Source organism: Cryptomeria japonica, chromosome 11, assembly GCF_030272615.1.
Source record: "Cryptomeria japonica chromosome 11, Sugi_1.0, whole genome shotgun sequence".
Lineage (NCBI taxonomy): Eukaryota > Viridiplantae > Streptophyta > Pinopsida > Cupressales > Cupressaceae > Cryptomeria > Cryptomeria japonica.
In genome coordinates, this window is record NC_081415.1 from 454199253 (window position 1) to 454212304 (window position 13052).

The following is a 13052-nucleotide window of genomic DNA, read 5'->3' on the forward strand; positions in this document are numbered from 1 at the left end:
CTCCTAGATTTTTGAAGACGGGTTTCAACCATGAACTAGGTATTGACCGAGATGTTTGAGACTAGATGAAAATGGAAAGAGTATGGAAGACTAAGAGTTGGATGGAATGTAAATGAATCTGAGGTGTACTTGCAATGTCCAAAGGGTAAGACCAAGTATGTATGTAGTAGAGTAGGTGTGACTTCCAAAGAGAGGATAGTTTCTCTTGATGAGGTAAGTTGACCTTGACTCTAAGTAAGACCAAATGAGACCCAAAGGTGATAGACCTTGATGAGGGACCACTTAGCAAAATGTTGTTGTATGTAGTGTGTTGACAAAGTATGATGAGGACAAGCAAGTGACCTTTTGACTCAAGTTTAGACAAATGTAAATTTAATGCAAGATGTAAAGCAATGATGGACTTTGTGAGACCCAAAGACAAGTTGAATGCTAGATGAAAACCTGGAAAAACAACCTAGGAAGCTCAAGAATTCCGAAACTGATTGCTCTTGTTTGCTGGACTTGTAAAATTTTTCCAATTTGTGAAGTTGTTGGTTGTGACCAAATCTGAATGTTTGACTATTTTTCGTGACAAGAGGACACAATGTTGATGACGACTCAATGTTTGCAAGTGTTTAGACTCAAAATGACTCCAAGAAAAGTGTGTTGTTTGATGTAAAAATGTTTTGCATACACTTGAAGAAAAAAGACACAATGTTTTGCTGTTTGGTCTTGAATGTTTTGAATGTTTAAAATAAGTCAAGCACAATTCTTATGGCTGGCCAAGACAATAGTTGTTGATCCCACATGAGGTTTTACCCCCAAGGCTATGCTATTCAAAGTGGATACTTAGATGCTTGACCTCACTGGCTCCACCCTCGACACTCACTTCTCGGGTCAGCCAAGCATCAATCCCCATGAAAACTCCCTGTGGAGAACTTTGTATCTCTACTAAGAACCGTATGTGTGTGGGCCACTACCAGAGGTCCGACCTCCTGCCTCAACAACTAGAAGGATTTTGGCTTTTAAAACAAAAAGGTGCTAGTAAGGGCATCCGCTCGTGTGGCCATACATGCGGCACTTTCAGCTCTGTAAATACAGAAGGCTCCCAGCCGGTAGGGGTTACGCCCTACAACTGATCAAATAAATTTGATCAAACGGGTTTATGGGGAGACATAGTGTTGGTATGAACTAATCAGCACACGTTATCCATAGTTTTCACCATGAATACAGTTGTTTATAGTGGTTCGGAAGAGGTGGGTTTTCCTCGCTACCACTTGGGTCGTTCTCTTCTCACTAGTAGTCCTAATGACCACACGGGAAGATAGGCCCTCTAAAGATTAAACAAAAAGAGCCTATTGCTCAAGACACAAAAGACAATGATTCAATTTTAGTGCACCAATTGAAGTGTTTGCTAGTCTATGAAAACAAGGCACACAATAAAAATCCAAAAACCCTTGCCAAGGACCTGCAACAAAGATTTATTAGTAGTTTGGATTGTTTGAAATAATCACCCCTTCCTGCAAACACACAAGTTAGGTAAATTTTAGATCCAAAAGACTTTGTAAAATAGGGGCCTTCAACAATGCATTTTGTTGTCCAATTCAAAGATCTGATTCATCATAAAAAAAGACCACTTGTAAAATTTCAAGAGATTTCAAAAAATGTAAGAAAATCCAAAAAAATTGCTAATTTGCTCCAAAAATTAAATTTTTATGAAAAATCATAAGAAATTCATATAAAATGCAAAATCAATACAAAAAATCTGAAATTTTTACTGGAGATTCCTGATGGTCTTCCAAACTTGCATAAAAAAATTTCTGCAACAAATCTAGCAGTTTGTGAGATACGAGTAAAATAATGCAAAACCCTAATTTTCAAAGATCTGATTTTTGAGGAATTATTTTGCATCAAATTTAAAATCACAAAGAATAGATCCTATGTCTAATTCTGAGAGATTTCCAAAAATGTAAGAAAATCTGAAAAGTTCGGTAATTTGCTCTCAAAATTAATGTTTTATGAAAAATCATAAAAAAATTATATAAATTGAAAAAATGATCCAAAAAATATAAAATTTTTACTAAATTCTTCTAATACTTTTCTTGACCTGCACAAAAAATTTGATGCCAAAATTCGAAGCCATTTGTGAGATCTGATCAAAATAAGGAAAAACCCTAATTTTTAAAGATCTAATTTTTAGGGAAATATTTTGCATCAAAATTAAAATCACAAAGAACGGATCCTTTGTATAATTCTGAGTGATTTCCAAAAATGTAAGGAAATCCAAAAAATTCTCTCATTTGCTCTCAAATTTAATTTTTTTATGAAAAATCACAAAAAATTCATAGAAAATGAAAATGTGCTCCAAAAATTCTGAATTTTGGATTGAGAGCTCCTGATACTTTCTTCAACCTGCAAAAACAATTTGGTGCAAAATTTCCAAGCCGTTTGTGAGATATGATCAAATCTCTCCAAGATCCTGATTTTGTGTCCAAAACCATAGCTGCACAAGGTTATTCTCCAAATTGTTTTACAAAACAACAATATAGGGTTAGAAAAATCTACAAAAAACACAGATATAACAAAAATCCATGTCCCACGGGGCGTGCCAAAATGTTTATGGTGAAAATGGATAACAATAATAACGATATTGAAAGGCTAAATGAATTCAACCACAAAACCCTAGCCTAACAACAACAAAGATCCACCATAACATATGAAGCTTACCTAAGACAATGCAAATCAAATGAGATCACAAAGATTATACTATCACATGTCCAATAGGGTTTGGATCTCCATTTTTCCTATCTCCATTGATCTTGCTTGATATATTTGCTCTCAGATTTTATGTGCACAAGAGCTCAACAAAGAACAGAATGTGGTTGCAAGTAGGATCGCCTATGTTCAAAAGCGTAGTGTAGTCAAGTAGTCAACGGGGGGTTTGATAATGAAGGAAACATCTCCTTATATAGAAGACACTATATGAAATGGAGGGATAAGATTGAGAGGTGTAAAAGAGGTCAGCTATGATTAGAGGGTAGGTAAAAGAAATAATAAAATAATGAGAGGGTAGGTAGTGTATGAATTAAGAGATGAATGACATGTGTCATGGGTAGAAAAGGTTAATGAATTAATTAAATAAATAAAGATTTATTTAATTAATAGAAGGAGTGAGATCAATTAAATAAATAAGATATTTATTTAATTTAGGAAAATGATAATTTAAATAAATAAATGTATTTATTTAAATGAGAAATAAGGTTAGAAGAGGATAAACGAATTAATTAAATAAATAAAGATTTATTTAATTAATAGAAGAATTATGCTAAAGTAATTAAATGAATAAAAATATTTATTTAATTAGATTGGACAATTTTAGGTGTCTACAGTCACAACAAATCATCCATACATTATTGTATGTAGAACAACTTTTTGACCGTCTTTAACATTTGACAACATGCATACAAACCTTACACATTCATACATACATATTCAAATGCATAAGTACATACATATACATATCCACCTACATACATATGCACATGTACATAGAATTGAACATATGCACATATACATACATATGCATATGCATATGTATAACATACATACATATTGCAAACAAATAGTTACATAAGAAATGTGCAAAGGGAATTTGTAGAACTTAGAAATATGCAATGAATTGGATTGTAATGAAAGTGACATGGAAAATTTTGTCTTATAATATAATTTGAATGTGCAATGCATTCGATTGTGGTATCTAGCTATTTTCAAATTTGAATTTTTGTGGCAAATAGTTGGTCATGTCATATTAAATATGCAGTCCTCCATTACTTCGAATTGTTCAGTTTTCTTCTATGATTTGAATTGTTCACACTATAATGAGTCAAGTTCACACTATACGTATGTATGTTGAAACAATATAATGAGTCAAATTCACACTATAATGAAACAAATAATATGGAGTCAAGTTGACACTATAAGCCCTCAAGTTGACACTATAATGTGTTGGCATTTGTATGAATATTGCATTAATGATATGTTATGTTGTCATTGATGTCAATTGAACTGATAATGGTATTTATGATATTGTTGATATTGTTGTTATTATTGATATTGTCTTGTAACCGGTAGGAAGAGATTTGAGGAAGATGTTGTAAACCGGTATGTAAGTTTGTAAGTTGAACTAGTAACCGGTGTATAAGGTTAAACCCTTTTCTATGCAATGTGACCGGTAAACCCTACCAGTTATTTTTGTTAAACCCTAACTGATTAAGTTTGCTGAAATGATTATGTTGGTTTATTATTTGATGAGCGGTAATGATGGAGACACATGTGATCATTATAAGAAGATAAGTTCAGATTGTTTTGGCCCATTTGTTTGACTGTCTAGGGAATGAGCAAAGTGGATTGCATCTAGTGCAAAGAGTGTAATGAGTTACAAGTCCGATGAAGCAGTGATCATGGAGCGGTTGAAATTTTCTTGAAGAATGTGTATAGATTGCTATGTAAATCCAACGGCCACACTTGAACTGATTTGTTTGTAATCTCTGTGAGAGAATTAGGTTTTTGTTGTGTTACCGACCTAATTGATTTGTATTTAAGGTCGATGAAGTTGTTTTGTTTGTTTTTGGCAAAGTGTTGGCTGAAATTAGTTAAGTGTGTGGTTGCCTAATAGAAGAATGGATCTGCAGTTTGAGTAAAGGCAGATTGAAGCTTAAAAGGATTTGATCAAGCAAAGTGTTATTCAGACAGATCAAGAAAACCTGTTGTTTTATAACAATTACAACAGAATTGAAATCCCCTAACCGGGTAAGCTCTAACAAGCTTGGTTACTTCTTAAATCCTCTAACAAGGTGGCCCATTAGCTTGGATTCTCAAATCCTCTACCGAGGTTACTCCTAACAGGGTATTTTCTTTTTATCAAGGCATTTGTAAATCCCTTAGCTGGGTGATTCCTAATAGGATCAGTTCTTAACAGGACTTATTGTAAAAGCTTTAATAGGCTTGGCTCCTAACATGGTGAACTTCAGAAGAGTTCAAATAGCTATCTTGTGAGTCTCATCTCATCGTGGTTTTTACCTATTTGGGTTTTCCATGTATAAACATTGTGTCATGTGGTGAATGTTTTTGTGGTTATGATCTTATTTGTAGATTTGATTAACTTCTGATAAGGCATGATAACTAGAAGCATTGAGAGATGGAGTGTGTTGATATATGATTAAGCACTTGGATGTTTACAAGTTGAATGTTGTTTACTATTAAGTTGTTATAACAATTAACTAGTTGATGTTGAGTATTCTTATGAGTATTGATTTTGACAGTGATATTCTATTGATAAGTTTACTTTGTGAGTTTGAGTTTGAGATTGGGAAGTTTATATCAGTTTTTCAGTTTACTGATTCACCCCCCCCCCTCTCAGTAATCTACCAGATACTTATTCTTTCATCATACCATCATAATGAAGAAAAGAAACTTGAATCAAGTTCACACTATAATGAGTCAAGTTCACACTATAATGAAGCAAATAATTTGGAGTCAAGTTCACACTATAATGAAGCAAAGAAAGTGGAGACAAGTTCACATTATAATGATTAAAAAGCAAATCCATTTCTGCATGTACCAATGAGTACAAATCCATCATTGAAAAACCTTTGAACAAAAAAATGTTATTGTGTGTGTCCACATACACACGCGCACATGTGTGTGTGTGTGTACAATAACCATATATGTATATGTGTGTGTGTATGGAAAATAACCATATAGGAACATTAAACTCTAAGAGAGCATTGAAATGAAACTGTAAACCGCATACAAAGAAATCATAAATATACAAAGCATAATGCAACTACGAAGGAGCATAAACCATCATTGGACATCCAATATGGATGTTAATATTATTTACAGTGACTATATTGAAAGAAATGTTGGTTTACTAAAAACAATATAAGTTAAATTGAAAGATTTATAACATTTAACATTGACTACAAATCTCTCAATAAACACAACAAGAATCCCTCAAATCTGGTGCTCCATTGTGGGCTTTTGCTGCTCATTTATGAGCATTGTAAAACCCTTGCCATGCTAGAAAATAAGAGGTTATCTGCTTCTCCAGGGAAAGGCAAGAGAATGCTGGAGGAAGGGGAACCTAGCAAGGAGGAGGCTACCTCTAGGAAAAAAAGGAAGAGTGCCATTGGGATGAAAGCCCATGAAGAAAAGAATGACACAGAGGGGAAATGGAAAAGAGGGTAGTGAAATGGAAACGGACAAGGTAGAGGGTGAGGATAGCTGGAAAGATGAGGATGTGGGTGCAGAGTATGAAGAAGGTGAGAATGAATCCGACAATGATAGCCCAATCAGGGATAATTTTAAGAAACCACCCCCCGGGCAACTATGTAAAATCTTGACGAATCAGACATTATTTTCGGGGGAAAATTTTCATATGGATGGCGAATTTATTTTTCAAAATAGGGCAAAAATTTATTTTGTATTGGCGATTTTTTTCTAGGGTACGAAAATTCCATAAATTTTTAGCGAATTATACCTTGTTCTATGGGGAAAATATATATTGTAAGAGGCGAATAATTTTTGTTAAAAGGAACAAATATATAATTGTATGGGCAAAAATTTTTACTTCGAAGGAAAAATTATTTAAATGTATTGGCAATTTTTATCCACCACTTGAAAATTATTGAATTGGTTTTGGTGAATATTTTGTTATTTATGGAAAAATATATAATTTATTGGCGATTTCATGAATTCATTGCCATTAATAGACAAGGCACATCACATCACATCAGTACATCACATTGAATCCGGACTTTGCACGATGTATCAGCACATCACATCACATCAGTACATCACATTGAATCCAGAATTTACACGATGTATCAATAAGTGTAGCCTCTTTGACACGTGAAGGGTGACACATACCTAAAATCCATCAATGATTTTAAACCGTTCGATGATCATAGATCAATGGCTGAAGTTTTATTTCAGCCCAATTTTTTGAAGGGAACATAGCTCACCAGAAAGTGCCCGAAATGGAATTGGATTCAATAGACACGTATCAAATCTCACGAATCACGATTGATATTTTCGGTCATTTAATATATATTCACTTACGGCAATCCACACTGTCCCCATGACTTCCAATGTGGTACTTGCCAACTTGGTACTGGTTTTGAGCTATTTCCAAATTTAAAGCAATTAATACGGTTAGAAAAGTAATTATTACAATCAAGAGCTTTATTTATATATGATCTCTTCTTCTTTCATCTTCAATTAGCCTTTTCCATTTGGTAGATAAATCGTCGGAGCTCACGGTATTTAAATTATTCCTCTGGTTTAGGTTTACAAGTTTAGGTTTATAGGCTTAGATTGTTTAATTTGTTAATCTATTTTCTCAAGATGGACACTCCCATCCGCTTGAGAAGCATTTTGTAGAGGACCAGAGGGCCTTTCTAGGCTCTGTTAAGGACAAAACCCTCCAATCAGTCTGCAAGGAGGTCGGGTCGTTCATCAATGAGGCTGTGTGGATGGTGCTAGGCAGTGAGTTTCTACGAAATGAAAATAGATACTGTATTAACACGGACATTACATCCTATTTCTTAGCGCCTCTTCTGGACCTCGGAGGAGACAAGGTGGATATGCTGATGCTGTTGAGGAAGGTTTTTAAGGAAGACTTCCTTGAAGATGACATTATTATTGTTGTCCTTCCAGAAGTAGGGGTGGGGATCCCTTGGGCGAGTGAATTAACCAAGCTTCTTGTCCCTGGCCAAACAGTGCCAGTGGCCAAGCAACCGTTTCTCCTGAACTTGAATGCAGAGGACTTGACACGTCATAGGAAATGGGCGTGGATTGGCAGGGACTTCCTTCGAAAATGGTTGCTCCTGGACGACTTTCCAAACTACAATTGGCTTGAAGAATTCTCTCGGCTTATGTTGTCTGAAGAATTCTACATGGAAGGAGGGTCGGATTCTTAGTGCAAAGTTGTAAACCATCCACTACCTGTGCCCTAGCCCCACTCCCTGGGACCCTAGTAGTTTTTTTTCCTGTGTCCTCGAAACCTAACAGGCTCAGTGGCTCACTCAGTTTGGCTTTTAAGTTTTTGATGGACTCAAGTCTCAGACTTGAGACAAAAAAATTGTAAATTTCCAAAGCATAAATATTAATGATAATTTTTGAAAATCTAGTTTGTTTCAGTTTGCCTCTTACAGTCTTATGGATATAAAAATTCTTTCTATAATTCTATTTCATTTTTATTAATTAATTTCTTTCAAATGCTTTTTGTATATGAGCTACATTATTTTAATTATTTGTTAGACAATGGAAATAAATTTAATACTGTGATCTTTTTTATGTAATGCTATCAAAAAAAAATTCAGTTCATTCCATTAATTATTTGTAAATTGATTATGGTTGATTATAATTTTATAAATATATAGTCATTCAAAATACAAAATTTCAAAAGTTTCAAGATACAAAAGTTTATCGGTAAATATTTTTTCATTCTATTAATTCAAAAGTTTCAAGATACAAAATTTGCAGTCATTCATGCATAAATGCAGATAGAGAGAAAACCATACTGCCCACAGCTTATAGAAAGCAGACAAAAAAACCACTTCATTGCTGGATATCCATAACAAATGTTCCAGCAGTAATAAGTAATTTGGAAGCAAATTAAAAAACATTGGCCGATAGGTCGCTCACTCACTATCCCCTTGGGTCGCCTCCTTCCAGTCCCTTCCCTCCTTGAAGGTCGATTCTTTCCCTTTTGCCGCTTCAGCTTTCATTTTTGGAATGTAGTTTAGGCACCCGAAGTCAGGGTCACCCTCCAAGCTTTCCAGTAGCTATATGGCCCTACCTTCTTCAGCCCTATCTCTCAATTCTCTACCAACCTCCATCCTTGCCACCACAGGCAAAGCCTTCAGGACTTCATCCACCCTAGTTAATTTCACAAAGAGTTTCATCGCTTCCCACCCCACTCGGGCACGTTCACGACACTGGTATTTGATTTCATCCTCTGGGCCACGAATAAAAGGAAGAAATTCCTCCTGGTCATCCCCTTCCTTAATTCAAATGCCAACTCCCAACACCACCCACTCCAAGATTGAATCCAGGCTAATAAAAAAATCCCTATCAATCAATTTGACCAATGTGAGTTTTACCTTTTCCACCTCTAGTTTGAATTCACAAGCCCATGCCAGAATCAGAGAGTAAACCTCCATGTTAGTTCGATACCGGTGACTAATATGTGCCACCTCCTCCGCAAGCATCAGTCGAGTTGCCACCCACAACTTCTCCTCCTTAAACCTGAACAGTCCTTGCATTCATTTATCAGATACTTTGCCTAAAAAAGAAACCAACTTCTTGTCTGTTTGCAGTATGAAATTGGCCTCCATGGTCACCTGCAATTTCAAAAGCACTTTCTGCAAAAAATGTCTTACAGAAGCTACGAACTACAGATTTGTTCTGCTTCAAAGCAAAAACTGGCACGTAGATCAAAAGGTAATAAATTTTGCCTCCGTCATATAGGCCGGGTAATGAATGTGTACGATAAGGCATTAATGCCATGAGATCAAGAAAAAGATTTCTTGCCATCCTCCCCTTCCTTCCTTCATGCGACCTGCCACAGACAACTCCTTCTGCAACAATTAATCGCCACCTTGGCATTTGTACTTTCCAAATTTGCTCGCCTTAATCGGTTGAGGACTGCACATTTTTTTCCAATTAATACACTAAATTTATGTGAACTTTTATATATATTTTAAAACTATTTTTTAAAATTATATATCGTAAACATATTTTCAAAGAATTTTGTTAAACTTTAAATTAATATTTTAAATTTAATATTGAATGTTTTCTTTTTTATATTGAACTTTTACCTTTCAAATTGTATATCAAAATTTATATTTTTATTTAGTTATTTGTTTTATTCTAGAAACTAAGTTTCATGTTTTATACTATATTTGAATTTCATATGTTTACAAATAATATTAACATTATATTTAGTAGTCATCTCAAGCTATTGCACATCTTTAAAATTTAAATGTCTCTTATTATGGGACCGACGACATCTGACAACACTCAAGTTCTCAATAGATATCATCGTTCGTTAGATGAACAAAGATCAACGGCTTAGGGTGGATTTTGGCCCAAATGTGGGCAGTGAACACATTTGTGAGAACTTCATTCGGAATTGAACATTTTAAATTTCATTGAATATAATTAAGTCTATAGTCTATAGACTATAAATCTCTTTTTCAGGTGGAAGTTTAAAATGATTAAATAGACTTAAAAAATAGACTTGAAAAGTGACACGAGTATGGTGACATGCCAGAAAAATGGCAGGATTTGTGGGATCCACTACATCTGTAAACAGGTACCATCGTCTGTTGGATGAACAAAGATCAATGACTTAGGGTGGATTTTGGCCTAAATGTGGGAAGTGAACACATTTGTAAGAACTTCGCCCGAAATTGAACATTTTAAATTTAATTAAATATAATTAAGTCTATAGTCTATAGACTATAAATCTCTTTTTCGGGCGAAAGTTTAAAATGATTAAATAGACTTAAAAAACAAACCCGAAAAGTGACACGAGTATGGTGACAGGCCAAAAAAATGGCAGAAGTCGTGGGACCCATTACATCTAAAAAACAGGTACCATCGTCCGTTGGATGAACAAAGATCAACGACTTAGGGTGGATTTTAGCCCGAATGTGGAAAGTGAACACATTGGTGAGAACTTCGCCCAAAATTGAACATTTTAAATTTAATTAAATATAATTAAGTCTATAGTCTATAGACTATAAATCTCTTTTTTGGGCAGAAGTTTAAAATGATTAAATAGACTTAAAAAACAGACCCGAAAAGTGACATGAGTATGGTGACGTGCCAAAAAAATGGTAGAAGTCGTGGGACCCACTACATCTGTAAATAGGTATCATCATCTGTTGGATGAACAAAGATCAACGACTTAGGGTGGATTTCGGCCCGAATGTGGGAAGTGAACACATTTGTGAGAACTTCGCCCAAAATTGAACATTTTAAATTTAAATAAATATAATTAAGTCTATAAAGCTCCTTTTTGGGGCGGAAGTTTAAAATGATTAAACAGACTTAAAAACACACCCGAAAAGTGACACAAGTATGGTGACGTGCCCAAAAACTGGCAGAAGTCATGGGACCCACAACAACTAACAACAAGTACATTTGTCCATTGGATGAGCAAAGATCAACGACTTAGGGTGGATTTCGGCCCAAATATGGGAAGTGAACACATTTGTGAGAACTTCACCCATAATTGAAAGGTTTTAAATTTAATTAAATCTAATTAAGTCTATAAAGCTCTTTTTCGGGTGGAAGTTTAAAATTATTACACAGACTTAAAAAACAGACCCGTAAAGTCACAAAAGGTACCCTCGTCCCTCGTCCGTTGGATGAGCAAAGATCAACGACTTAGGGTGGATTTTGGCCCGAATGTGGGAAGTGAACTCATTTGTGAGAACTTCGCCCGGAATTGAACGTATTATATTTAATGTCCTCAGAATTTATATTGAAGTAGTGAATGTTTTGTCCTTTGGCATCGAATAGTTATTAATAATAATTAATGAAATTACAACATGATTCTTAATGTCCTCAAAATTTATACTGAAGTAATGAATGTTTTGTCCTTCGGCTTCAAATAGTTATTATTAGTAATTAATAAAATTACAACATGATTCTAGATATTTTGCCCTTTAGGTATTACTTTTCTACTTTTCAGTGTTTTCAAAATAAGAGACTTGTAAATCATAATTGTATTTCATTTCATGGACAAACCTATAAATCGAGGGAGATTTAGAAACAACTACTAGATTGAGGAACGCAAGTTGCAACAGAGACTGTCTGCGCCAATCTAGTGAAATAGAAATTTCGGGTAAAATCTAGAACACCTACATCCCTCCTTTTTTGCTTTTGGTAATCTCGTGGTCCAATTTGAGGGTTAGCATTTTCAGGTTTTTATCTAGCATTTTTTTGAATTATTAACAATAATAGTGATGGGGAAAATGGGAAGCAGTAGTTCAATAAGAAGCCAAGTGAAAAAAAAAAATGTACCTAACCGAACTGGTTAAAATACCAGGTTTCGCTGATGAATACCATGATATTTATGACCCTGCTATCCATGGTGAAAAGTGTATCATAGATATTAGATATGCATTGTCTAGTAAGGCGACAGATCCATGCAGGGCAAAATTTATTGTTTTCAATCCAATGTTACAACAATGAACATATAAAATTGCATCGTGGGATGTTGGATTGGGAAGCATGGTGTTACCTGAAGTATTCCCTTGCCCTGATTTTGTCATGGTCTGCGTCGAAAATTATGATGAAGATAAAAAAGAAATTGTCAATAAAAATACAAAAGAGGAAATTCTATCCATAAACGAGGGAGAATTTTCTCGTTTGTTGAACCTAGGATTTGAAGCCCCAAACTCAAACATCCAAATTGACCTTGAAAAGCTAGCAGGGAATTATGAAAGTCTCGATCCAAGACGCAGAGATTCATTTATCAAAGCTCTAATAAAGAGTGGTACTGGTATTGTGTTGGATTAGAATTATAAGCCTCCTTATGATTCTAACATTTTTGTTCCATGGGTTGGGGATACTATTTCCCTGCTGTCGTTTTGCCTGGGATTGGAAAATGATAGGGAAGTGGGTGCAAGCCTTCTTGAAACGATTTATAATATCCATTTTGTAGGTCAGCCAGTAAGATATAATTTAATTGAGCACATTGTAAAATCCATGCAAAAACAATTACTAATGATCAAAAAAGGTTCCTGTAAGACATTTAGGTTCTCATCCTATTTGGGCTATCTACTTCTATCCAAGTATCCTGTAATATTTGAGACCAACAAGCTTCAAATTGTGAGCTATAAGATTGATGAGAAGACTGGGAAGAGAACAGAGTGAGTGTCCAATATATGATTGGACACCAAAGATAAGGATGCATGATAACAGAAAGAACTACAACCATTATGTAGACTTCTTTTTGGCACCAATGTATAATGAAATTACAAGCACTCCAATAC